The following is a 27,660-nucleotide window of genomic DNA, read 5'->3' on the forward strand; positions in this document are numbered from 1 at the left end:
TTAAGTAAAACCAGGCCTCCATTGAGCCCATGGGTACTCCACCCTGGGCCTCCGTCCAATCAGCTCCCCGGTGGAACAGTGTTTGCCCAGCTCCAACCCCGGGCCTGGCCCTCGTCCAAGGCAGGCCTGTGCGGAGCCAGCCCCTGGGTACCACGTGAGGGCCTTCCACCCCTGGGGCCGCCTGCACGAGGAAGGGGAGAGGTGGTCAACGAAAAAACTAAAGTGACGCTCGGTGAAGGCAATGCTTCATCAGAAAAAGAGAGGGACAGACAGGCCAGGTGAAAGCACGTTTTTCAGGGCTTCTCCAGTAACCCATACCTTAGGAGGGAAAAAAAAAAAGCAAGCAAGCAGTGTGGAGAGAAAGAGCGGGAAAGAAATGGAGAAAGTGGGATGAGAAGGGGAAAGAGGGCAGGAGGGTGGCAAAGAGGATGATGTGCTTTTCTTCCTAACCACTAACTAGAAAAACAAATACAAACTGAAGGTGCGTGTCACGTGCGACAATACGGGGTTTTGTTTGCTTCTTTAACTCATCTCTACACCTATCCTGGGGCTCACACGCACAGCCCCAAGCGCAAGAGTCAGATGCTCTACCGACTGAGCCAGCCGGCCACCCCAACAATACAGGAGTCACACAAATAAAATAGGATCTCCCATCGCAAGAACTTTGGGGTCCCTCGGGAGGAACAAATCTGCAACCGGCGGCAAAGGAAACGAATACGAAACCAACAGGCAAACAGGCGTATCATTCATTCTCCTGCGGAGCCATGGAGATGCAGAGACTAGCAAGGACTCTGGCTAAGGCGCAGGAGTGGAGATTTCACAGACCCCCCCCCCAATCTGCCCCCCAGACCAACTAAACCACGCAGGTCTCCAGACCTACCCCCAAACAAGCCCAGCACTGACACATGATGACAGATGCGACAAACTGGCCTATGAAATCTCACCTTGACATGCTGTGCCGCCCGCCTTCCTTCGCTAGGCTACAGCTTGTACGCTCGTGATTAATTTTTCTTAAACTATTCTGGGGGTTTGTGACCACGCATGTCTTTATTCTCAGCCTTTTATTTTTTTTTTAAAGATTTTATTCATTTATTCATGAGAGACACATACACACACACACACACACACACACACACACACAGAGGCAGAGACACAGGCAGAGGGAGAAGCAGGCCCCATGCAGGGAGCCTGACGTGGGACTCGATCCCGGATCTCCAGGATCAGGCCCTGGGCCGAAGGTGGCGCTAAACCACTGAGCCGCCCGGGCTGCCCTATACTCAGGCTTCTAAAGGGGAGTCAAAAAAATATGTGGCGCTGGTGTCGTGTCTTCTGGATCGTCCAGATTTGCCTGACTTAATTTTCCCGCGGTGGAAATTCCTCTGTCTTTCCCATGAGCTAGATATGAAAACTCACTGTTTGGGAAGTTGTTCTCCCTTCCGCTTGTCACTCTCCCCACGCCCTGGCTTCAAACACGCTTTGCAAGGCCCATCAGAATGATGAGATTCCTAAAATAAGAGAGAACTCACCCACTCTCACGGGTTATTATCGCAGGAAAATAAGTGGGCAGTCATTCTCTAGAGCAAGGCTAGCCAATAAAAACAAAACTTCAAATTTTCTAGTAGCTACATCAAAAAAAAAAAAAAAAGTAAAAAAGACAAGGGCGCCTGGGTGGCTCAGTTGGTTAAGCATCTGACTCTTGATTTCGGCTCAGGTCGCGATCTCAGGGTTGTGAGATCGAGCCCCTATGTAGACAGCTTCTGATTCTCTCTCTCCTTCCCCCTCTGCCCCTCCCCTGCTCACGTGTGTGCTCTCTAAATAAATAAATAAAAATAAAATCTGTTTTTAAAAAGCAAAAAGGTTAAATTAAGTTTAATAACCCATTTTATTCAATCCAATATATCATAAATAGTATTCCAACATAAAATCAATACAAAAGTTATTGAGAGGTGCCTGGCTGGCTCACAGCTGGTGGAACATGCAACTCCTGATTTCAGGGTCATGAGTTCAAGCCCTACGACGAGTGCAGAGATTACATAAATACATTTAAAAACTGCCAAAAAAAGAATGATTTCTATTCTTAAATTAAATTTAAATTCTTACAAATTTTTTAAGAAATTTTTTGAATTTAAAAAAGTTATTGAAGAAAAAGTTACTGAGATAACTTATGTTCATCTCTTTCCCACTACATCTTTGAAATCTGGTCTATAGTTCACACTTATAGCACATCCTAATTCAGACATTTCAAGGGCTCAGTAGCTACATGTAGCTAGTGGTCACCATAGTGGGCAGGACAGCTAAAGACTCTCCGAATATAATGTGTGGCCAGGAGGAAATGAAGTTCAATCCAGAATTTTCCAAGTGTGGGGCACCTGGGTAGCTCAGTGGTTGAGCATCTATCTGCCTTCGGCTCAGGTCATGATCCCGGGGTCCTGGGATCAAATCCTGCATTGGGTTCCCACAGGGAGCCTGCTTCTCCCTCTCCCTATGTCTCTGGCATTCTCTCTGTGTCTCTCATGAATAAATAAATAGAAATCTTTTTAAAAAAAAAAAAAGAAGAATTTTCCAAGTGTGAGGGATTCCTGACCTCATAAATGCCCCAATTCCAGGACGTGCTGAGCTTTCCCGTCACTTTGTCCTTTCAAGGGACAAAGATGCCCTTGGGGCTGTGGGAAAGAGCTGCCTGGAATCAGGAGAACCTCTCCACGCTCCAGAGTTTCAGATCCAAAAACCTAACACCTTCAATATCATGGAAAATACAAAATATTTATTGAGTAACTCCTAAGGAAGAAAAACCATGCTAGGGGCTAAAACAGAAATGTGTCCAAACTCACTATTAACATCTAAGCCCCCCAACACACTGGCCAGGGGATGTTTTCTTCTGTGGAGCCCCATGCTTTATTAAAAAGTCATTAAATCTCAGTGCCTGCATTGGGAAGGCAAACATCTTTAACTACAGGAAACGGAGTCCCTGAGTTCATGGCCTGGCCCTGTTCTTAGTTCCAGGATAAACCAAAGAATCCAAAATCAGCACATGAAAATCTTCATATCTGCCTGCCCATCACTTGAATCTTCACCACCCCTAGAACTCTGAAGGAAACATCACTGTTAGGGTATTTGCAATGCTTGACATTTTCTTCTCGGCGTCTTTGTTACTCTAAGTTGATCCGGGAAGTCTTCGCTAACCCAATTTTTTCTCCTATCACCTTAAAAAAAAAAGCTTATTCCAATACTCTGATTAAAATTCATGGAAGGTATGGATGCCCAGCTTTGTAGAGCTCATTGGGAATATGACTCCACTTGAGGTACAGTGGGGTGGGCAATAAGGCTGCCTGTCCCCCCCAAGACCAGGTCTATCACATGCCACGGGAGCGATACAACAGCAGCAGGACCCAGAAGGCCCGGCTTCTCCACCCAAGTCTTGTTCTTCCTACAACTCTGATGGCTCATGGGGCTAAGACTCTCCCCACACAGACTCCCCACCCTTATTCTTTTCCTGAGAAAGCATCAAACTGAAGGCCTCTGGGGTGCCAGCCCCCATGCCAGGAATGAGGAGGATGGAATCTAGAATGGACTTGCCCTCAAGAACTTCAGAGCCCCAGGGCAGTTGAGCTGAGGGCATGATCCCAGGGTCCTGGGATGGAGCCCTGCATCAGGCTCCCCACAGGGAGCCTGCTTTGCCCTCTGCCTATGTCTCTGCCTCTCTCTGTGTCTCTCATGAATAAATAATAAAAATAAAAATCTTTAAAAAAAAAAAAAAAAGAATCTCAGGGCCCTGAGGAAGAGAGGCACACAAACAGATTTTTAAAGGACAATGGGTGGGGATCCCTGGGTGGCTCAGCAGTTTAGCGCTATCTTCAGCCCAGGGTGTGATCTTGGAGTTCCAGGATCAAGTCCCACGTCAGGATCCATACACAGAGCCTGCTTCTGCCTCTGCCTGTGTCTCTGCCTCTCTCTGTGTGTCTCTCATGAATAAATAAAATCTTTAAAAAAAAGAAAAGTAAGCAAGAATAGATCAGAAAGGGAGAAAACACTACTCAGAAAAGAGGTTCTGGGCCGACACCTCTTTAGCTTCTTACCCAGTGCCAAGCCCATTGGAAACATCTACGGGAATTAATTCCCTTAGTCCTCATGACAGCCCTACCAGGTAGGTACTGTTATTATCCCCATCTGACAGATAAGAAAACTGAGGCATGGAGCAAGGTTATTCTGTTCATAAGCGGCCAAGCGGACGATGCAAACCAGCAGTACACTCCTGTCCCAGCACACGTGGGAGCATGTTTTATTTGTGGACTTGTGAGTGCGGGCTGTAATCTGGACTACCTTGGGGGCCAGGAAGGGAGTTTAAATGCAAAACCCTTTGATCAAAGTCACAACAGCAGTGACAGACCACTGGAGCCCTTAGAAGAGTCAGCTACGCACATCAAGTAGTTCAAAGTCACACCCGGCACTCTTCAAGGAGGACACAGCTACTGGGTGGCAGCTGCCAATCTGTGTCCACTTTGGGGTTGAGTAGGCAAGGCTGGGCCGAGCGAGAGGTGAGGCAGGAGGGGCAGAGCAGGGCACATGCACCAGGTCAAGAAGCTTGGGCTTCACCCAGCAGACAATGGGGAAAGTCTGGCTGGTTCTAGGCCAGGACTGTTGTGGTCAGACACACGTTACAGGGATGGCCCACCTCCACGGGGAAGATGAAATGCAAAGTAAAACACGACGGCAGGGCAGGGGGGAGGCAGCGGTGTGTGGCCAGGAGAGAGGGGTAGGAGAGTGTATCAGCCAGCTGGAGCTGCTGTAACAAAGCAGCCCAAAGGGAGTGATGTAAACAGTAGCGATGCAGGTCTCACGGTTCTGGAGGCAAGTCTAAAGTGTAGATGCACGCAGGGCTGTGCTCCACCTGGAGGCTCTGGGGAAGCGTCCTTCCATCTCACCACAAGGAAGGTACCGGGGTCCCAGCACATTCTGCTTCTGGATCAGAATGCCAGATACATGAGTACAGCAGTTCGTAAGAATCCATCAAACCAGACACTTCCAATTACGTACACTTTTCCGGATGCGTGTGTATTTCAATTTCAATAAATGGGCACCTACGTACGCAACTGTTGGTGAGTAACTTCCTGTCTGCAAAACGTGAGTGCGATCGCCCCATCTACAAAGCTCCCCTGCCCGAGGACGTCAACGAGTCTAAGGGCGATGACACAGAATGCTGCTGCCACACAAACTCAACATCATGGAATTTCGCAGAACACGGTCCATGCAACCTGCTTTAAAAGATCATCCTTTTGGGCAGTCCCAGTGGCGCAGCGGTTTAGCACCGCCTGCAGCCCGGGGTGTGATCCTGGAGACCCGGGACCGAGTCCCACGTGGGGCTCCCTGCATGGAGCCTCCTTCTCCCTCTGCTTGTGTCTCTGCATCTCTGTGTGTGTCTCTAAAATCTTTAAAAAATAAATAAATAAATAAAAGATCATCCTTTTTCCAAAAGAAATGTGGAGACAACGATGCTTTGATTAGCGCTGCCTCTGTTTCAAGAGAGATTTGGCCTCCACTGGCAAAGGCTGAAATCTTAGCTGCAAGCAGGAAGGGATGGGGGGGTGGGGGGCAAGGGGGAGGGGTCCTGGAAAATATTTTTATGCTTTTCTCACCGAAACAGAACACCAAAAATGGATTTTCCACCAGAGGTGGCAGGAGGAGGAGCAGCCCGGCTCCGACCTGCGGGGCCGCTGGAGGCAGCCACCCTGCGTGCCTCCCCTAATGGAAACGCCAGATTTAAACAGGTGTCATAACAGTAAAAGGGCCCATAAACGGGAAACCCAGAAGGGCTCGCAGGGCTGGCCAGCTGGTGTGAGAGCGAGGGTTACAGACCTAAGTGGTCCCCAGACTTCCGGAGTCTGCTGTACTTCGCCGCACACACACTTAAACCCCCACTTGCCGTCAGGAGCGCGCACACACCACATATATAAAACCTCTCAACAGGAAATTTCTTCCACTCTTAAATGGCCCCCCTAAATACGGTACCTCTGACGGGTACCCGAGCGCCGGCCTGGCAGTAAACGAGAGGGGGAAAGCGAACGGCCTGGTTACTCCCCGATAAGCGGTCGCTGGGGGGACGGGGTCAGGCGGGCGGCCCGCAGCGCTCAGCGGAGGGGCCCGGAGGACGGGCCGGGGACGCGGTGGCCGCGACCGGGCCGGGAGGGGACTCAGCCAGCCCCGGGCCCCCCCACGGCCACCCACGTGCTGTCATCAGCCGCGCGCGTGGCTTTCGGGGACCCACAAAAGGCACGTTGTGCGTGGATCTGCTCTGCTCGTGCCCTCCGCTCGCTCCGCTCCCCCCACCTTCTCATCCGTGAAACGGGACAGCAAGAGCCACTTACAGGGACTTTTTATGGTTTTGTTTTGTTTGGTTTTTTTTTAAGGATTTTATTTATGTATTCATGAGAGACCGAGAGAGAGAGAGAGAGAGAGAGAGAGAGAGACAGGGCAGAGGGAGCAGAGAGCAGGCCCCATGCAGGGAGCCCGACGCGGGACTCGATCCTGGGTCTCCAGGATCACACCCTGGGCTGAAGGCAGCGCTAAACCGCTGAGCCACCCGGGCTGCCCAGTATTGTCCACTTCATTTGGGTCCAACCAGATGCACCATTCCAGATTCCTACTTTTTTTTTTTTAAGATTTTATTTATTTATTCATGAGAGACACAGAATGAGAGTGAGGCAGAGGCACAGGCAGAGGGAGAAGCAGTCTCCATGCAGGGAGCCCGACGTGGGACTCGATCCCGGGTCTCCAGGATCATGCCCCGGGCCCAAGGCAGGCGCTCAACTGCTGAGCCACCCAGGCTGCCCCTTGCAGGGACTTTTTAAATGGTAATGTGTAAAGCAGCAGAAAGGCCCAGCACAAAGGAGAGGATCTATAAAAGGCGGCCAGTATAAGGGTCCATCATAATGCCATTTATAAAAGTATTAATTATTGACTTGCAAAAAAAAAAAAAAAAAAAAGAAGATTGAGCACTCATTCTTTGCCCAGAAGAGAGTATTAAGCGAAGGACAGTATTTGACCTGCATGTCTCATTAACTCCCCAAAAAATTCAGTAAGAAAAGCGCAGGGGCGCCTGAGTGGCTCAGGGGTTGAGCGTCTGCCTCTGGCTTAAGTCATGATCCTCAGGTCCTGGGATCGAGTCCCACATCGGACTCCCCGCAGGAGCCTGCTTCTCCCTCTGCCTGTGTCTCTGCCTCTTTCTCTCTGCGTCTCACATGAATAAATAAATAAAATCTTAAAAAAAAAAAAAAGAACAAAGTGCAGAAGGGGCTGTCTTAAGACACGGAAAATGAGAAGAGACAGGGAAGTGGGGATAAAAAACAAAAATCGCATTGACTTCCTGCATTCGTTTTCGAGGGCTGCAGTCACAAAACAGCACAAAGTGCGTGGCTTCAACAACACAAGTGTACGTGCCCACAGCTGCGGAGGCCAGGACCGAGGTGCAGGCGCAGGCGGGCTGGCTCCTCCAGGCCTCGCTCCTTGCCTGGCACAGGGCGGCCCTCTCACTGCGTCTCTCCGCGCTCCAGGGTCCCGGTGCCTCACCGGGGGTCCAGATTCCCTCTCCTTCATGAGGACATCAGTCAGATGGGATGAGGGCCCTCATGACAGCCTCATCCTAACCTGGCCACCTGCAAAAGGCCCCACCTGCGAACATGGTCACACTGCGGCTTGGGGCCTCCGTAGGAATTGAAGGCAGAGGCTACGGTCCAGCCCATCTCATGTCTCTACACCAAAAGCTGCCACATTGGATTGGGTGTTCACAGAACTGAAGAGTCCATGTGCTACGATGGACAGTTAAAGTCGCCGAGAAGGTTTGCTTGAAAAGAGCTACTGCAGTTCGATGGGGTGGCGTGACTACCAACCATGACGGTTACATGGGGAAGGGTTGACTTAACCTCCCCACCCCCCACTCTTCCCCAGGGCAAAGTCACCATCAGTGGAAGTTTTGGGGAAGCAGACCTCCATCCCCTGCAGGGAGCAACTTTCTAAGATTCACCTGCTCAGCCAAGAGCCAGGCTGTCCAGGCTCTTCTGGTTGACTCTTGTGTCTTCCTTTGGGGTTAAAGGAGGCCAGCCAACATCGTATCCGTGTCACCCCTACACCCTAGGAGTGGGCACTGGTCTGGCGTCACTCCTCAGAGGGGTCAGATAGGGCCTTTCTCAGAAAGGGAAGTGGCTTCACCAGGGTCAACCAGCTAATCAGAGTCGGCACCGGGGCTGGAACCCAGATTCTCTGTTGCAGGGCGCCCATTCTTCCCTTGGCTTCATGGTGGGAACCACAACAAAGGTTCAGCTGACATTCCTCAGCCACGGCGTCACAGAAAAGACACCTGGGTTGGAGGCCTTACCAATCCTTCCGACTCTAAAATCCCAATCTAGGGGCACCTGGGTGGCTCGGTGGTTGAACATCTCTGCCTTCGGCTCAGGTTGTGATCCCGGAGTCCTAGGATCGAGTCCCACATCGGGCTCCCTGTAGGGAGCCTGCTTCTCCTTCTGCCTGTGTCTCTGCCTCTCTCTGTGTGTCTCTCATGAAGAAATAAATAAAATCTTTTAAGAAAACTAATTAAATAATAAAATACAATAAAATCCCAATCTACAGGCAAAAGCAGGAGGGCAGGAAATGGTGGAGAGACACTCCCAAGAAATAACCGTCAAGGTCAACTGTATGACATTCTAGAAAAGGTCAAACCACAGAGACAGTAGAAGATCGGTGTTTGCCAGGGGATAGGGGGTGAAGGAGAAATGAACTATTCTGTAGGATACATTAGTGGTAGGTACACATCATTATACATTTGTCCAAACCCACAATGTACAACACCAAGAGCAAACCCGATTGTAAACCATGGACTCTGGGTGACAATGACGCATCCGTGCAGGTCCATCAAGAGCAGCAGATGTACCACTGTGTGGGGGATGGGGGATGGTGACTATAGGGCACGCTGTGCGTATGTTGGGACAGGAGGTACACTGAAACTCTCTTCTCCTAAAACAGCTCCAAAAATAAAAAATAAAAAAACAGTCCACAAGCAAAGTTAACAAAAACCATCCAAGAGCAGATCACCCACAACCATTTGAGCAGCCTGTGCCTCAGAACTCCTAATGGTGCGTCTTGTTGACCTTCTACACTTTGGGTTCATGAAGTCAGACGCAGGCCTCTGGAAGCCAGGAAGACGTTCAGGCACGACTGGCTTCATCCCGTCTGTCTCACAGACAGGAACCCAAACAATAAAATCCTTGTTTCAGATTGTTTATTTGTTTTGTTCCAAGGTGTTTAAAAGTCAAGCCAATGACAGACAGTATTTGCTAAAAGTTCAAAACAACATGCAAAATAGTAAACACAAAAAGTTAGGTCCCCCCCTCCTGAAAGCAAAAAAAGAGAGAGATTCAATTAACAGTGACAAAACAGGGACGCCTGGGTGGCTCAGCAGTTGAGCATCTGCCTTGGGCCCAGGGCGTGATCCCGGGGTCCGGGGATCGAGTCCTGCATCAGGATCCTTGCGGGAAGCCTGATTCTCCCTCTGCCTATGTCTCTGCCTCTCTCTGTGTGCCTCTCATGAATGAACACATAAAATCTTTTAAAAAGAAGAAAAGAGGGGAACCCTGGGTGGCGCAGCGGTTTGGCGCCTGCCTTTGGCCCAGGGCGCGATCCTGGAGACCCGGGATCGAGTCCCACATCAGGCTCCGGGTGCATGGAGCCTGCTTCTCCCTCTGCCTATGTCTCTGCCTCTCTCTCTCTCTCTCTCTGTGACTATCATAAATAAATAAAAATTTAAAAAAAAGTTTTAAAAAGAAGAAAGAAAGAAAGAAAGAAAGAAAGAAAGAAAGAAAGAAAGAAAAGAAAAGAAAAGAAAAGAAAAGAAAAGAAAAGAAAAGAAAAGAAAAGAAAAGAAAAGAAAAACAAAATTAATGATTAAGACCCAGTGCTGGCTGGGTTGTGTTGAGTCCAATATATTCCTATATATAAACAGATCAAGACTTCTGGAAGGCAGCCGGGCATTTCAAATTAACAGCATTTTTTTTTTAAGGTCATGTTCAATACAAATACCACATCCTGGGAATTTAACCAGAGAAAAAGTTTTAAAAAAGAAAAACAGGGTGCCCGGGTGGCTCAGTTGGTGAAGCGTCTGCCTTCGGGTCAGGTCATGATCCCAGGGTACTGGGATCGAGCCTAGAGTCAGGCTCCCTGCTCAGTGGGGAGTCTGCTTCTCCCTTTCCCTCTACCGCCGCCCTGCCCCCCCCCAGCTTGTGCTCTCTCTCTCTCTCTCTCTCTTGCTTTCTCTCACTTTCTCTCTCTCAAACAAAATCTTTTAAAAAATAAAGAAAAGGGAAAAAAAGCAATATATGTAAATATATGTATAAGGAACTTTAAAATTTTTTCTTAAATAGTGATAAAAAAAATCCCAAAACACAAATATTCAATTATAGGAAAATGGTTAAGTAAATGATCAGCTCACTGGAATGTGTGATCATCATAACTGACAAGCTGGGGAAGATGCAGCCAAACCACACATGTTGATGATGCAGTGTGATGTGAAAAGAAACAAAATATATCTGTGCAAGAGTTACAAATACGTTAAAAAAAACCCTGATAATTACGGATAAGAAGGAACAGAGAAAACCAAAAGCAACCGGCATGTTCCCATCCTAGGAATGTGGGAGAAGGTCTCCTTTTGAATGCATTTGATTGTTCCCATAATCATCATGCAGTAAATAAAAATACATTTTATTTTTTTGATGGCAGGGAGGGGCAGAGGGCGAGGGAGAGAGAGAATCCCAAGTAGGCTCCACACCCAAGCCCAGAGCCTGGAGCCGGACATGGGGCTCGATTTCACGACCCTGGGATCACGACCTGAGCCGAAACCAAGAGTCAGACGCTTAACCGACAGAGCCTCCCAGGCACCCCAATACAAATACATTTAAAGAAAAATCTGGAGAAAAAAAAAAAAAGAATAATCCGGGACGCCTGGGTGGCTCAGCAGTTGAGCGTCTGCCTTTGGCTCAGGGCATGATCCTGGAGACCCGAGATTGAGTCCCACGTCAGGCTCCCTCTGCATGAAGCCTGCTTCTCCCTCTGCCTGTGTCTCTGCCTCTCTCTGTGTGTCTCTCATGAATAAATAAATAAATAAAATAAAAATAAATAAAATTAAAATAAAATAAAATAAAATAAAAACAAAAAACGAATAATCTGAGTCGTTTGCAACCTGAGGTCTTTTTAGAAGTCCCATGTTTGCGCAGGTCTACCCGCAGCCCCTGCCCAGAAAAGCAACTTGAGAATGCGACAGCAGAGGCCTGGAGCCTTCTCAGATCTCAATCAGCAACGCGTTCACCTCCTCTGGAACCAGTTCCCCTTCCCTGGAACCACCTGTCCCCCTCTATGCCCCTGACCCTACACCCACCACCAGCCGCGAACCACGCTCCTAGGCACCCCCTCCGTGAAGATCGCCTTTCCACTCTGCCTCCCTCTCTGCTCGCATCCTTGAGCAATCCTACCCTGCAGCCAAGGTGCATTCTCCTAAGACCGCACGCCTCTGCCCTGTTTTCCCTGCCCCCACCGCTTACTACCACTTCCAGACTCTTCCATGATTTGCCACACATACTTTCGGTATCCAGGCACAAATTCCTCCCCGTCCATCTGCAGGCGAGGTCCTGGGCTGCCCAGCCCCAAGCCCCAGGAAGCCCTAACCCAGCCCAGGTCCCCACAGGCTCACCTTGGAATCAAAGGCATGTCAGACACAGTGCTCTCGGATTTTTGGTTTGCAGGTTTCTCTTCCCTTCCCAATTCCAAAATGCTGACCTGCTTGCTTTCTTGCTTGCTTGCTCACTTGCTTGCTGCTATAGACTGAACGTCTGTGTCCTCCAAAAATTCATGCGGTAAGGACCTAATCACCAAGGGGAGGGTATTTGGAGGCTGGGTCTTTGGGAGATAATTAGGTTTTGATGAGGTCGTGACAGAAGAGGCCCCTCGATGGAACTGATAAAAAGAAAATGAAATGTGGGATCTCGCTCTCTCTCTGAGCGTGCACGCACCAAGGAAAGGCCGTAAGTATAAGGAAGATGACATAACCAAGAGAAGAGCCCTCACCAAGAATCCAACCATGACGGCACCCTGATCTCAGGACTTCCGGCCTCTAGACCAAGAGAAAATGATGTCTGTTGTGTAATCCACCCAGTCCACGATATTTTGTTAGATCAGCTTGAACTAAGACACCAACCTACCCATCTTTCCCCCAGAATGCATGCTGTCTAATTTTGGTTCCTACTATAGCATCAGATGCATCCTGGCCAAAGACCGCTCACCAGCAACTAAGAGACACCTTCCTCTTGCCAGTGGGTCCTTACAGAACTCCACTGTCTGTCACTAGTCTCTCCTGAGTACAGGCCTTTTTCGGTTTGGGCTCATCTCTTAGCTGCCACCCTCCACGGCCTGCGTCTTGGCAATGACCCGTCTTGGGCATATATATACTGATTCCTGATGTTGTAAACTGGGGGCAAGTTTATCCAACCATCAAGTTCCTCCATGGCGGTGCTGTGAGCAAAGCCACAGTAAATCCGGCTGAGACCCTACCTTCAAAGAGTTTGCAGTCCAAGAGAAGAGTTCAAGGAGACACACGGCAGATGGTGAGAACACATCTAACAAAACCATTAGGAACACCAAGGAAATTTCTCGAGACAGCTGGTTTGAACCAGACCTGGAAGAAGAGGCAAATCTGACGAGCAAAAATGGAACAGTCCAGATCTGGAGGCCAGGTAAGCAACAAACAGGAAGGAAGAGAGGGAGGGAGGGAGATGATAGGATGGGTTAGGATAGGATATAACCCAGAGGAAAATGGACTTTTGTTTCACTGGCTCAAAGTCTTTGAGAAAAGACTCCCGAGAGATGAAATGGGGAAAGCAGGACTGGGAACCAAAGAGCCTTCGAAAGTTTAAACACATGGTGACATAGGGGCCCCTGGCTGGCTCTGTCCATATAACCTGTGATTCTTGATTTTGGGACCATGAGTTCAAACCCCACGTTGGGCATAGAGCCTACTTTGTTAAATAAACAAGCAAACAAACAAATAAATAGTGATAGGCTCATGGTGACATATCAGCTTTAGGAAAATCTAATCTCTTAGCGGTAAGTACACATCCATATTGTATGTACTTCAGCACTTTAGGCAGGCAGTCTAATGGAGTATTGGACACTCTGGTGGGTTAAACTGTGCCTCCCCAACCCCCCCCCACACACACACACACACAAAAGACATTTTTAAGTCCAAAACCTCTAGCACCTATGTGTATGACCCTATTTGGAAACTAGGACTTTGCAGATATAGTCAAGTTAAGATGAGTCAAGTTAAGTTATAGGATTAGGATGGGCCCTACATCCTATGGCTGGTTTCTTTATAAGAGAGAGGAGATCTAGAGACAGACACACAGCCAAAGAGAGGACTGCTGTGTGAAGGAGAGGGCTGAGATTGGGAGTGATACTGTCACAAGCCCAGAAACACCTGGGGCCAGTAGAGGCCCGAAGAAGCAAGGAAAGACCCTTCCCTAAGAGCCTTAGGAGGGAGGATGGCCCTGCCGACACTTGGGTTTTGGACTTCTAGCAAAGAGACTATGAAAGAATACATTTTTATTGTCTTAAGACACCCAGTTGGAAGTTCCTTTTGCAGCAGCCCTAAAATACAAACACAGACATGAATTAAACTTGACCTGAAAAATCATCCCTGCTTTAGGACCTTCGGAGAAGATGGGATAGTTCATGAACAAGGAGGCAATCCCAGGGGAAAAAAACGAGGTCAAGAGGCACAACCATGTTTGGAACTGTGGATATAAGACCACTCTCTGGGGAAGGATTCTAAAGACTGGGATGCAGTCAACACTACAAAGTCAACAACTTTCTAATGACTGAGGGTCTGGGTTCAATCCTAGCCTGAAAGGCCCTATCAACAATGAAGCTAATCCTTCCATTGATATTTAATCACTGGGCTTCTTGGCTGCCCTACAGGCTTTCTCATCTTTGCTCATTCCAGCCAGAATCCACATATTCTTTATTCTTCCCATTGTCCTCATTGTTGAGAGGAGCACTTTGCTATTAATCCCCATGTGTAAGTGGATTACCGAACAAGAAAATATGACTTGGGAGATTAAGTTCCCACTGGCCACCACCAACCCAAAGCTGAATGTGGATTTAATTAATGCAATTTTTCTGATTATCAAAGGAACCCCTACTCACTGCGAAACCTTTCATAAGAAAGTAGGAATTCCCCTTCATCTCAAAACTGAAAGACATTTATTGTTGGTATTTTGGCTACACAGTTTGCAGTATCGGTACCTAATGTAATTAAGAGAAATACTTTGTAATTAAAGGGAAAAAGCACTAATGATATATTTGGGAAGAACCACCAAATGGGAAGGGGAAAAACCCCACAGACTGTCTGGGGAAAATGGAAAAGGATGAACCCAGGTAATCAAAAGCCATTAACCACTTCAACGCTGCTAGATGTCAGAGATTTTATTCAAATGGAAGGAAGAAATTCAAAAATCTGAGTCACAGAGGCTGTTGCAATACTCAGGGTATGAAACTATCTAACCTGACTCATGTCCTAATTAAGCTCTCCATTTCTGAATTCCAGAAAGTAACTTTCCCAAATGGAAAAATTGTACCTTAATAGTTCCTTCAGAGATTTCCATTTTCCCCCAAATCATGTATGGTTTTCTAGCAACCATAACATAGCAACCAAGACCATATCTTATGCTCCTAGAACCAGTCTCCCCGAAACCCCTGTGGCTCTCGGCTGTCGTTGCTGTGGGCTGGGCCCCAGAATGTTGGGGGAGTGGGCTCCACGTGCCCATAATAAAGTCCGGGCGCTCTACATTGCTAGATGTTGGTTGCTAGGAGGCCCATAAATTCACTTTTTCTGACTTGGATGGGATTCAGAACTGGCTGTATCACGGGCTGAGGAGACATGGATTACCACAATTAAAATTCAGAGCCTGTCCATGAGGGATAATTTTAGCCCTTCTCACTCTAATAAGCTGTTAACTAGTCCTGGTGTAAAGAATGGGCCTTTAACTGAGATCTCCAATGTCTTTGGCAAGAAGATTCCCAAGTCCCTAATGCTAACCTGCAACATTTATAAATATGTCCATCTGGTTTTAACCTCATTTCCTCGAAGAGAGAGAAGGACATTTGGGTGTTCTTACTCAAAGTAAGTTGAACCCCAAAACAACCAGCTCCCACAAATCTTTTTCTTTAAGGCAATTTGAATGGTCTGCTACTATGGGTGAGGATTCCCAGGTCCAAGGTTGCAGGCAGATTCAATCCCCACATTAAAGCATTAACTGCCAATAGGGGAAGAGAAAAGGGGGGGAAAAACTCACAGGATCAGTTTTTAAAAACTTGGGATGCCTGGGTGGCTCAGTGGTGGAGTGTCTGCTTTATAGGCTCAGGGCATGATCCTGGGGTCCTGGGATTGAATCCCGCATCGGGCTCCCCGCGGGGAGCCTGCTTCTCCCTCTGCCTGTGTCTCTGCCTCTCTCTGCCTCTCCCATGAATAAATAAATAAAATCTTTTTAAAACAAAATAAAATTTAAGAAAATATTCAAAAACAATAGACTGTTAAATTATTAGTTAAGTAAAAACCAGCTATGAGGTTTTAATTTTTCTAATTACAATGAGATATTAAAGTTCAATTGATATTTATAGATTAAAATGATAATTTCTAATCGGAGATTTCAAGATGAGATAATTATTCTAACATTCAAAAAATTTTCCTAAAATGTCACAGTGGATCTTGCACCGTCCTTTTTTTTCTGAAAATGTTTTTAATGCTCCGTGAACTGCCTAAAAGGAGTTAACGCTGTAATGATCAGACTGCAAATACTTTTCCTCCCATAACATTAACCACAGCAGAGTTGAGGGCTAAGGATGTGCCGTTCCTAACGCTGTTATTAGCAACATTCTGAAGTCATTAAGTGGGTGAACTTGCTCAAGCACTAAGAGGCCCGAAACCTCTGAAATTATTATCCAAATTTTTAAAATTTTCTACCCTCAGAGTGCCTGGGTGGCTCAGTCAGCCAAGTGTCCAACTCCTGATTTGGGCTCCGGTCATGAGTCAGGGTTATGAGATTGTGCACTGGACGTGGAACCTGCTTAACATTCTTGCTCCCTCTCCCTCTGCCCCTTGCCTCCCCCTCTCTAAACAAACAACAACAACAAAACACACACACACAGACATAATAACACTTTCTATCATAAAAAAAGATACCGTATTAAGTTATGCCAGCTAAAATAATAAGCAAAATAATCTGATGCCCCAAGATTAGTACTAATCTGACCACTCATTTCCAAATATCCAGCAAACATAAGCTCCTCTCCCAAGTGAAAAAATTTAAATGCATGCTATTATTATTTGTGTCTTTTGAATTCTGGGTTTCTCAATCTCAGCACTACTATGGACCAGGTAATTCTTTGTTCTGGGGCCTGTCTTATGCATCACAGGATGTCAGCAATGCCCTAGCCTCTAGATGCCTGTTATCTCCTTATATCTAGATAGATATCAATATAACCTCCCCAATGTGACAGCCAAAAATATCTCCAGATATTTGCCAAAGGCCCCCTGGGGAGCAGAAATGCCCTCAGTTAAGAACCTCTGTCCTAACATAAGACAACAAAAAATGTCACCCAACAGAAATGTAATGCCCAAAAGCTGATACCCAAAGACTGCTCACTTTCAAATTACTTTGCAAATATTTCCTTCATGTAGCTTTGGTAAATAAATAAAATAACTGAATCATACACACCCAGTTTTTGAAGTAAACAGACTATTGCTCTTTTTTTAAATGTGAAATAAAGGGAGCCAAGAATATTCAGTAAAGAAAAAACAGTCTCTTCAATAAATGGTGCTGGGAAAATTGGATATTCACATGTAAAAGAAGGAAACTTGACCCCCATCTTATACTACTCTCAAAAATTAACTTGAAATGCATTAAGACTGAAACTATGAAACTCCTAGAAGAAAACATAGGAAGAAAAGCTCCTTGATGTGGGTGTTGGTAATGATTTTCTGGAAATCATTTCTAAAAACACAAGCAGCAAAATCAAAACTAAAGTGGGTTTACATCAAACTTAAAAGCTTCTGCATACCAAAAGAAACCACCAACAAAGTGAAAAGGCAACCTACAAAAGAGGAAAAAGTATTTGCGAACCATCTATCCAATAAGAGGTGAAAATCCAAAACACATCAAGACCTCCTACAACTCGACAACTCAAAAGCCCAAATAACCCAATTTAAAAAATGGGCAAAGGTTCTGAACAGATATTTCTCCAAAGAAGATACATGAATGGCCAAAAGGTAGGAGAAAAAGAGGCTCAACATCACTCATCATCAGGGAAATGCAAATCAAAACCGCAGTGAGATGTCACCTCACACCTGTTAGAATGACAGTCATCAAAAAGACAAGAGAGAACAAATGCTGGCCAGGACATGAGGAAACTGGAATCTCCATACACTGCTGGTGGAAATGTAAAATGGTGCAGCCACTTTAAAAACAATCTGGCAGTTCCTCAGAAAATTAAACATAGAATTACTATATGACCTAGTAATTCCACTCCTAGGTGTTTACCAAAAAAAAAAAAAATCTTAAGTATTCAAACAAAGATTTGTACACTGATGTTCATAGCAGTAACTATTCACAAAGAGCCAAAAGGTGGAACCAACCCAAATATCCATCAACTGATAAATGAATAAACAAAATGTGGCATACCCAAAAAGTGAAACATTACTGAGCAATAAAAAAAATTCTGACACAAGGGGCAGCATGGATGACCCTTGAAAACATGATGCTATGCGAAAGAACACAGACACAAAAGGCCATATAGTATATAATTCCATTTATATGTAACATCCAGAACAGGCAAATCCAGAGACCGATAAATTCATGGCTACAAAAAATTAATTAATTAATTAATTAATTAATTAATTCACAGCTACCAGAGACGAGGGGTTGGCATGGGGAAGGAAGTGAATAATAATGGGTACATGGCTTCTTTTGGGGGTGATGAAAATGTCCTAGGGGTGCTGGTTGGCTTAGTCGGTTAAGCATCTGCCTTCAGCTCAGGTCATGATCCCAGAGTCCCTGTATCGAGCCCCAGGTAGGGCTCCTTGCTCAGTGGGGAGTCTACTTCTCCCTCTGCCCCTCATCCCACTTGTGCTCTCTCTCTCAAATAAATAAAATCTTTTTTAAAAAATGTTCTAGAATTGATTATGGGGGTGGCTGCACAACTCTGTGAAGATACCAAAAACCACTGAATTGCACACTTTAAGGAATTAATTTGTGTGATATGTAAATTATATATTAATAAAGCTGCTATAGGGCAGCCCAGGTGGCTCAGCAGTTCAGCGCTGCCTTCAGCCCTGGAGTCCTGGGATCGAGTCCCAGGTCAGGCTCCCTGCATGGAGCCTGCTCCTGCCTCTGCCTGTGTCTCTGCCTCTCTCTTTCTCTCTCTCTCATTCTGAGTGTCTCTCATGAATAAATAAATAAAATCTTAAAAAATAAGATAACAACAAAAGCAAACCAGGGGCGCCTGGCTGGCTCAGATGGTAGAGCACATGATTCCTGACCTGAGCACTGTTAAGTTCGAGCCCCATGTCAAGTGTAGAGATTAAAAATGAAATCTTAAAAAAAAAAAAAAGCAACCTATAGACAAGGTCATAGAAGACTCAATCACGCTTATAGAACACACTCTTAACAATCCCAAGGTGACCAGAAATAGGGGGTGTAAGGGAGAAGGTGGGAAGTTGAGAGAAAAGACTGGTCAGGATGCCAATATGCTCACTCTACAAAGGGGAGGTTAAAGTCAGTCTTCAGTTGACAAAGCTAAATTAGAGGTCTATATAAGTAACAAAGACTGAAGAATAATCAATATAAGAACTATAAATAGGGTGGCTCAGGGCATGATCCTGGGATCCTGGGATCGAGTCTTGCATCGGGCTCCCCGCAGGGAGCCTGTTTCTCCCTCTGCCTGTGTCTCTGCCTCTCTCTGTGTCTCTCATGAATAAATAATCTTTTTTAAAAAAGAACTATAAATATAACCATTAAAAATCTGGAGAATGAAGGGGCGTAAGAAGCGGTAAGCCAGCTAAATGGTCCTGCATCATAACAGGAAGCGGATAAATAAATAAAAGTGATATAAGCACATTACTTAGAGATACAAAGACAACCACCAGAAGAGCAAAAAAAATCCAAAAATGAACAAAAGTGATCATTTCTGGAGAGTACAGGAGTGGGCGAGAACAGAGAGGGATGGGAACAAAACACTCTTCCTGTAAGCCTGCCTGTTCCAGGAGTTTCTTAATGCTATATGCAATTATTTACACGTTTTTAGAAAGAAATCAAACTTGGCATTACCGGAGTGCAAGAATATGGATGATAGGAGAATACACTTGATGGCAGGGAAAAATAATACACTGGATCATCATCACTGAGTAAAACTGCGATCTAAATCTATCCGAGCAAAAAAATTAATTTAAAAAAAATCTATCTGAGCAAAATCGACTCAAGTTTCATAGGTCAGAGACTGCATCCCGATTAGGGCAAACTCGGGCACGTATGTTAGACCCTTAAGAGAACAAGAAAACATGTACAAGGCCCTTCCCTCTGAACAGCAGAGGGGAAGAACCATCATTGGGTCAGAGCCTCACCATGGCAAGAAGAGTCAAAAGACCTAATAGCTGTGGGATCCAAAGGACATTTTAGATGAAAGAAAGTGCATATGACACCCTACACACACACACACACACACACACACACACACACACACACACACACACACTGGACCCCTGTTTTAAACAACAGATTAAAAATTAAAGGGTGTGGGGTGCCTGGGTGGCTCAGTCGGTTGAGTGTCTGCCTTGGGCTCAGGTCATGATCTTGGGGATCTGGGATCGAGCTTCACACATCAGGTTCCCTGCTCAGCTCCCTCTCTCAAATGAATAAAAAAATCTAAATAAATAAATAAGTAGATAAATATGTAAACCAAAGGGTGAAGGCAGACACACTGCTTACCACCAGAACGCAGCAGAATTTGCCACCAGGAAAGTAATACCCATGGCTATTTAAAACATCGTCAGAGTCACAACTCGGACACCCGGGACTTTTTTTTTTTTAAAGATTTTATTTATTTATTCATGATAGACACACACACAGAGAGAGAGAGAGAGGCAGAGACACAGGCAGAGGAAGAAGTGGCCTCCATGCAGGGAGCCTGATGTGGGACTTGATCAGGGGACTCCAGGATCACACCCCGGGCCAAAGGCAGGCACTAAACCACTGAGCTACCCAGGGATCCCCGGACATCCGAGGACTTGATTCTGGACAGCAGAAGTAGGGTGCTTCTGGGGGTGTCAGATGGTAAATCCAATCATGACACCAGGCAAGAGGCAGGGCAGGAGTGTCCTGGGTACCTGGAGAGCTCAGGCCTCACTGGCATGGCAAGGGCCCCCCCCTGCCCTGCAGGTATCAACAGGGTGGGGGGGAGGCCTATGGCCTGCTAAATGCCCTCACTTTCCAAGGACAACCTTGCGAACTGGGAAGAGATAAAGATGCACATTTTGCCACAAAAAAAAAAAAGTAAAAAACGAACACATTAGCTCAGTTGGGTCAGGCTCCTTTTAAGTCCCAAAAAAACCCAAAATCCACATAAGATGTTAACGGCAAAAATAAACCCACAGTTCTGGGCCTCTAAAACACCTGCCCAAAAAGTGAGTGGAAACTAGCTAATGAGTTCCAGGGGCTCCCAGACCTTCCTGCTGGACATCTCCACTCGCCCGCAATTCAGCCAACGCGCTCCACCCAGCCCAGGTAGGTCAAAGAGATCTTGTCTCCAGGATCTGAAGGCACCCTGAGCGGGTCAGGCTTGGGGCTGGGATCCTCTAGACCCGGGGAGGCCTCCAACATGGCTAGGAGAAAGGGGAGGCAAGCCAGACGCCTGGGACTCAGCCTGTGGCCATCAGGCCCATGGCCAGCCCCTCTCCTGAAGAGCAAAGTGTGGAAACCCCAAGGCCTCCATTTCCCTGGTGCCAACAATCCCATAGAAGGAATGAATCCCCAGCCCCATTCTCAGACCCTAACCTCCCCCCTCCCCCAGGGCTGACCTGGTGGCCTTCCAGGGCCATTATCGCCTCTGCAGAGGACAGAGGAATCCAGGAACAGGAACCAGAATTGATCTCTATTTACAAGGTTAGCAGCTCCCAGCCAAGGAGGAGGGAGGGTGGGTGGGCAGACGGGAGAGCTCTGGCCTGGAGGCAGCCACCCCAAAGACAGGTTTCCTTCTGCGGGACAGCCTGTCTCTGCCATGGACGCCATGGAGAACAGTGTTTGGTGTTTTTTTTAAGGAAAAGCAACTTCAGTTTACCTCCATAGCCTAATGTCTCATCCCCTCCCCGACCTGGCCTATCCCAAGCCAAAGCGGGGAAGGAGGGCACCCAGGTCCACCGTCTTCCAACCCTCTAAATTCCTCGCACATCTGTATACTAATCAGCAGGTCTTTAATAAAATCACATTCCGTGGGAGCAGGTCCTGGTGCTAAATAATATAGGTGGCTTTTGTTAAAAAACCCTCCTCCTTCATAAATTCAAAGTGGCCCTGGCCAGAAGAACATGCAATGCCTTTCATGTCATACTTTGGCTTTGCTCGAGGGCGGCAAAATGCTGGGACCCCAGTCTCCCCAACTGCACCCAAGCCTCCCTGTATGGAAAGAAACTCTGTGGCAGCACCAAAACTCAAAGGGCCTTGGCCCATTCTGTAACTGAGGGTGTGCTCGCTGGGCTGGAAGGACCTTCCTCCCACGGAGCTCCTCCCTGCATCATCCCTCTGGGTAACACCCTTTGAAGGCACACAATTGACCAGCTCCTCTATCACAGCAGGATTGTGCACTGCCCCCCACCCCAACTTTTTGCCACCATTTCAATGAACTGAGACCCCGCTTGCAGGGGAATGCAAGCCTCTGAGCTCAGCCTCAGCCCACTGGGGAGGAACCTCTTCACAGAGCAAAAGAGCTCCGAGGTCTTCTAGAAGAATCTCACCCACGCACAGGAGGAATCTTTCCGTAACCACAGTCTAGACCTTTATGAATTTCTTAATGAGGTCCCTGGAGACCCCAGGAACAGTGCAAGTCTTATGCTGGAGGGGTGGGGAGAAAGGTACAGGAGGTGGGAAAGGGGATGGAGGGGGAAAACCCACCGAACTACTAATACCCCGTACCTTTTACACTGGGGCATTGTTTTATTTTCAAAAACACTCTGTCCCTGGCCGACCACTGCTTTATCTTTCAGGGCCTTCTTTCTTTAATCTTTAAAAAAAAATAAAAATTTTGTTAAATAAGTGATTTGGCCTACAATGATGAGAACTTTTTCTTTTTCAACACAGGAGTGATTACCTATATAAAAAAACCGAATTTTTGGGATCCCTGGGTGGCGCAGTGGTTTGGCGCCTGCCTTTGGCCCAGGGCGTGATCCTGGAGACCCGGGATCGAATCCCACGTCGGGCTCCCGGTGCATGGAGCCTGCTTCTCCCTCTGCCTGTGTCTCTGCGCCTCTCTCTCTCTCTATCATAAATAAAAACTAAAAAAAAAAAAAAAAACCGAATTTTTAGGGGATCCCTGGGTGGCTCAGCGGTTTAGCGCCTGCCTTTGGCCCAGGGTGTGATCCTGGAGTCCGGGGATTGAGCCCTACATCGGGCTCCCTGCACGGAGCCTGCTTCTCCCTCTGCCTGTGTCTCTGCCTCTCTCTCTCTCTCTCTCTCTCTCTCTCTCTCTCTCTGTGTGTGTGTGTGTGTGTGTGTGTGTCTGTGTGTGTCTATCATGAATAAATAAACAATCTTTTTTAAAAAAAAACTGAATTTTTAGAGATGAAATGACCTGAAGTCTAGAACTGTAAAAAGCTGAAAAACATTGCTGGGGCCGGTTCTTTCTGGTCCTATATTGAGAAAAAATACAAGACAGACACACTCAGAAAACATACACTCTACCCATCTGCTTAATTTAGAAAGGAAAAATATGTATATGTATGGGCAGGACTGTCGAATATACACAACTGTGCATACACACAACCCCCGCAGAGCAGTGTTTTAGATACAGGAGTCCAATGGCTGGAGACGGCGAAAATAAGGATCTTTCTTGGGGCGCCTGGGTGGCTCAGTGGTTGAGCATCTGCCTTCAGCTGAGGTAGTGATCCCTGGGATCAAGTCCCACATCCGTCTCCCCAGAGGGAGCCTGCTTCTCCCTCTGCCTCTCTCTGTGTGTCTCTCATGAATAAATAAACAAAATCTTAAAAAAAAAAAAAAAAAAGAAAAAGAAAAAGAGGATCTTTCTCTATCACGAGCCTGCATGGTGGTCAGGAATCTGGACATTGCCCACAGGAACCACCTCTCTTTCTGCCTTCCCGCCTCTGCCCCTCCTGCACTCTCCAACAGCAGAATACCCTGCCATACCCGACCTCCAGTCGAGGTTTCTTTCTTTTTTTTTACTTCAATTTTTTATTTTTATTTTTTTTTACATATTTTAATTGGAGTTCAATTTGCCAACATATAGCATAACACCCAGTGCTCATCCCATCAAGTGCCCCCCCTCAGTGCCCGTCACCCAGTCACCCCCACCCCCCACCCACCTCCCTTTCCACCACCCCTTGTTCGTTTCCCAGAGTTAGGAGTCTTTCACGTTCTGTCTCCCTTTCTGATATCTCCCAGCGGAGGTCTCAATGTGATTCCTCTATTCTCACCTGCCTTCCTGGTAAGGGAAGCACAGGCTTGACCTTCCCCATCCACTAAAGTGCAGTTGCACAAAACGTTTCTCCTGCAGACCGCAAGAAAGGAAAACAACCAGTTGTGAACCAGCACACCCAGTAGGCCCTCAGCAAAGCTCTGGGGATGGAATTTCTGACCAGCCACCCCCCCCTCGAAAGCCTGGGCTTCAGCAGGCCACCTGGATGGCAGGAATTCTGACCCACAGAAGGTTGGACCGGGGCTGCCTTTCCTTCCAGGCAGGGGGACAGGGGAGGAGAGGGAAGCTGGGAGGGAGAACTTGCGGAGGGAGAGGAAGTCTTTGTCAAAGCTCTTTGGGCGAGCGTTAGAGAGGAGTGAAATTGTCAGCTAATGAGATTTCCGAGCCACGTGCTCCCTTTTAAGTGTAGGCCCCCAATTGATTTGATCCCCCGACGGCAGCAGGGGGCACAGCTGCCTTTCCACATCCCTAAGGGCCAGAGAATTCCCAGAACAAGTGCAAGAAGGCTCGGAATCATCGTTAGCAGAACATTAAGTGGGTTATCTCGTATATTAATTGATATCTATCTAGCAAGAACGCTCCTGGCTCTTCTGTATGCGGGAGCCAAGCCTCCTGGGGGTGCCCGAGGCAGGCGCGGGGAGCAGCACGGTATAGGGAGCATTCCCTGGGGGCTTCTGCGCCCCCAGGACAGACTGCAAGCCCCTCACCTACTCTGGGCTTGTGTGCTTTACTGGGCCGGTCGAGACCCCTGGAGTCGACGTTCAAAGACCACGTTACTGCACCTAGCTCAACCATCTGCCCCAACCAGCAAAAGGGCGTTGAACCTGGAAACATCTTTTCCAATAAGATCTTTCTTTGCAGCCAAGCCTGAGGTTGTCTCTTTTAAACTATCTGATTTGGGGCTGTAGAGGGGCTTTTTTTCTCGTTTTTGTTTTTGTTTTCCCTGTATGGAACTGGCTTCTCTCTTTGCCTAGAAAAACTAGCAACGCCGGGCTGGTGGAGCAGAGGAAAAACCAGTCAAAAACACAGATAAGGGCATTTTAAAGACTCAGTGAAATCAAGTCTCTCCTTCTACCTTCCCTGGACAGTCAAGCCTCCACCTTGGGTTTCTTTCTCCTGTATTCAAAGATCATTACTTAGCAACTTTGGTGTTTGCCACGCAAAGACAACCTCCCTGGTGGGGCTCTTTTAGGGCGGGGGTACAAAAGAGCATATTCTAGAAACCAAGGATTAACTAAACTTCTGCCACAAGACATGGCTCAAGTTTCAGTTCTACCAGGAAGTGCTGTCTCCCGGCCTCCAGGTATCTCTTTGTTCAAACCTCCCTCCATCCGGGTGCTAATCACTTTGCACAGCGCCCATTGGTTCGGTGGCAACCACTTCCCACCAGGCCCAGGTGTCCTCGCAACCCAGGCCTGGGCCTCAGCACAGCCTTAACGAAGAGGGAAGAAGAGAACGACGAAAACCTAATGGAAATTCAAACACATAAAAAAAGGAGCCGAAAGCGATTAGATAACTATAATCAAACCTAAGGCCAAGTAAAATAAACCCGGTTTCGAGGCTGAAAACAGTTCTTCAAGCTTCCTAAAATAAAACAGAAGCCAGGGAAGTGTTGAAGAGACACGGGTCTATCCCCTGGATAGATCCCCTCTCATCAGGGAACATCATGAGATCATGAGATCCCCTCTAACTGGGGAACATCATTGCAGTGTTTCATGTGGCAATCACTGCGCTAAACTGATTATTTTTTATTGTGTTTTTAACCCCTGCCCCCCCCGTCGCTCCCCCCCCCCCCCGCACACACACAGACGGGAATACACATCATCCCCACTTTACAGACTCGGCCACTGAGACCCCTGAGACGCGGGGAGATGGAGATTAAGCAGCCCGGCCTGGCTCACTCAGCCCGCGAGGGGCACTGGGCAGGTCCGGGAAGCCGAGACCCTCTGACCCCAGCGCCCGGGCTGCTCTCCGCCTCCTCGCCAGCTCCTCGGCGCACCGGGTCGGCACGCGCGGGGAAGCCGATCGCCGGCGCCGGCCCCACGGATGCGCGGCCGCGTGGGTCCCGGTCAGGCGGGCACGGGTTGGCCGCGTCCCCAAGGGCTCGCGCGCGTCCTTCAAGACTCGCCGGCACGCAGGGAAAGGCAGGCTCGGGATCACCGGGGCTGATCGGGGCGAGGCCTCAGGACGCTACTGGCACGGAGGTGAGCTGGCGCGGTCCGCGCCCCGACGGCCGGCGGCCCGACAGAGCCCCCGGGGGGCCCGGGCGCCTGCGGGTGCGCGGGGCGGGGGGCGCGGGGCGGGGGCGGGGGTGCGCGGGGCGCGGGGCGCGGGGCGGGGTGCGCGGGGCGCGGGGCGCGGGGCGGGGGGCGGGGGCGCGGGCTGGCCGGCTTCCCCCGCAGCGCCTCTCCGGGAGGCCGCGGGAGGGGGCGTCACCTGACAGCGCGCACCGGCTTCTCCCGGCGGCGGCGGCGGCGGCGGCGGCGGCGGCGGCGGCGGCGGCGGCCTGGGCCGGGGGAGCGCAGCGCGCGGCTCTCGCCCAGCCGCGAGGTCCGTAAACAAAAGCGGGTCCCCCCGGCCGGGGCGGCGAACCGCGCGGCGGGCGGCATCGCGGCGGCGGAGCCCGCGGGAGAGCGCGGCGCGGCCGGGGTCGGGGTCGGGCCCCGGGGACCCCGCGCCCGGGCCAGTCATTGTCTGCGCGCGCGCGAAGGCCGCGTGGAACGCCGCCCCCCGGGTGGGCAGCGGGTCCCCGGCCCCGCGCGGCGGCCCCCGGGCTCTGCGCCCCGCGGCTCCGGCCCCGAGCGCCGCGCCGATCGCCAAGGTGAGCGCCCGCGGCGTCGCCGGAAAGCCGGGCCCGGGGCTGCCCAAGTCGGGCACCGCGGCACACGCACGCGCGCGCGCCCTCCCCGAAGTTGATGAAAACCGGCCGACAGATACGAAGTGCCGCCGCCGCCGCCGCCGCCGCCGCCGCCGCCGGTCAGCGCCCACCTCCCGCCGCCGCGGAGCCCCAGTGCCGACGCCCGGACGCTGTCACTTTCGCCCGGCGCCGGGCACTCCCCGCGCTCGCGCGGTCTCCCCCAGCCTCCAGCCTCCAGCCTCCAGCCTCCAGCCTCCGCTCCCAGCTCCTCGCCTCCCGAGTGTGTGAGCACGGGGACAATACGGGCAGGCGCAGCCGGGGGAGCTAGGACCCGCCGGGAGGCCCGGGCTGCGGGGCCCGGGGCTCAGGACGTGCCCGCCACGGGCACGCGGCGGCTCGGGGCATCCTCGCCGCGGCCCCCGGGGCGGCTCCGCGCAGCCCGCCCGCCGTACTCACCCGCGACGCTCGCCCCGGACCTCCCGCGACGGGCCCGGGGACAATGCGGGGACGCCGGGCTCCGGGGGCTGCGGGCGCTGCGGAGCTGCGCGCCCGACGGCGGCGGCGCTGCTCGGCCCGGCCGCGCTCCGGCCCGCCCGCCGTCTGCCAATGGGAGCTGTCAGGGCGCCTCCGCCGGCGGCCGGGGGGGCGGGGCCACGGCAGCCCGTGGGAAACCGAGCTCCGATTGGGCCGCCTGACAATCGCTCCGCCTCCAGGCGGCCAATCAGAGGCGGCGGATGCAGGAGCGGGGCGTTCGGAGTTGGGCTGGAGTGACAACAGCAGCACGCTGGGTCCCCGCGCGGCATCCCGGCCCCGGGCGCCCGGCGGCGAGGATGCGGGCGCCGCGCGCTCCGGCGCTGCCACCCGGCGGGGCTCCGGCGGCGCGGCCGGGCGGGGAGCGGGGGAAGGCGGCGGAGGCGCGGCGGGCTGGGGGGCGGCGAGGGAGCCCCTAACAAAGCGGCTTCGAGAGGGCCGAGCGGCCTCCGCCTCCTCCGGCTATAGGTCGGCCGAGCTGCCTGTCA

General features: G+C 49.6%; 1 protein-coding gene across 2 annotated transcripts in view; it reads right to left on the bottom strand.

Annotated features, from left to right (window-relative positions):
• The window catches only part of TIAM1 (TIAM Rac1 associated GEF 1), a 381,711-nt gene extending 354,484 nt beyond the window's left edge, over positions 1-27,227 (bottom strand). For both annotated transcript variants that reach the window (XM_055313335.1, XM_055313336.1), the window contains exon 1: positions 27,098-27,227. The gene's annotated coding sequence lies outside the window, so the exon portion shown is untranslated. The remainder of the gene's footprint in view (positions 1-27,097) is intronic.
• Positions 27,228-27,660: the final 433 nt, after the last annotated feature.

Source organism: Nyctereutes procyonoides, unplaced genomic scaffold, assembly GCF_905146905.1.
Source record: "Nyctereutes procyonoides isolate TBG_1078 unplaced genomic scaffold, NYPRO_anot_genome, whole genome shotgun sequence".
Lineage (NCBI taxonomy): Eukaryota > Metazoa > Chordata > Mammalia > Carnivora > Canidae > Nyctereutes > Nyctereutes procyonoides.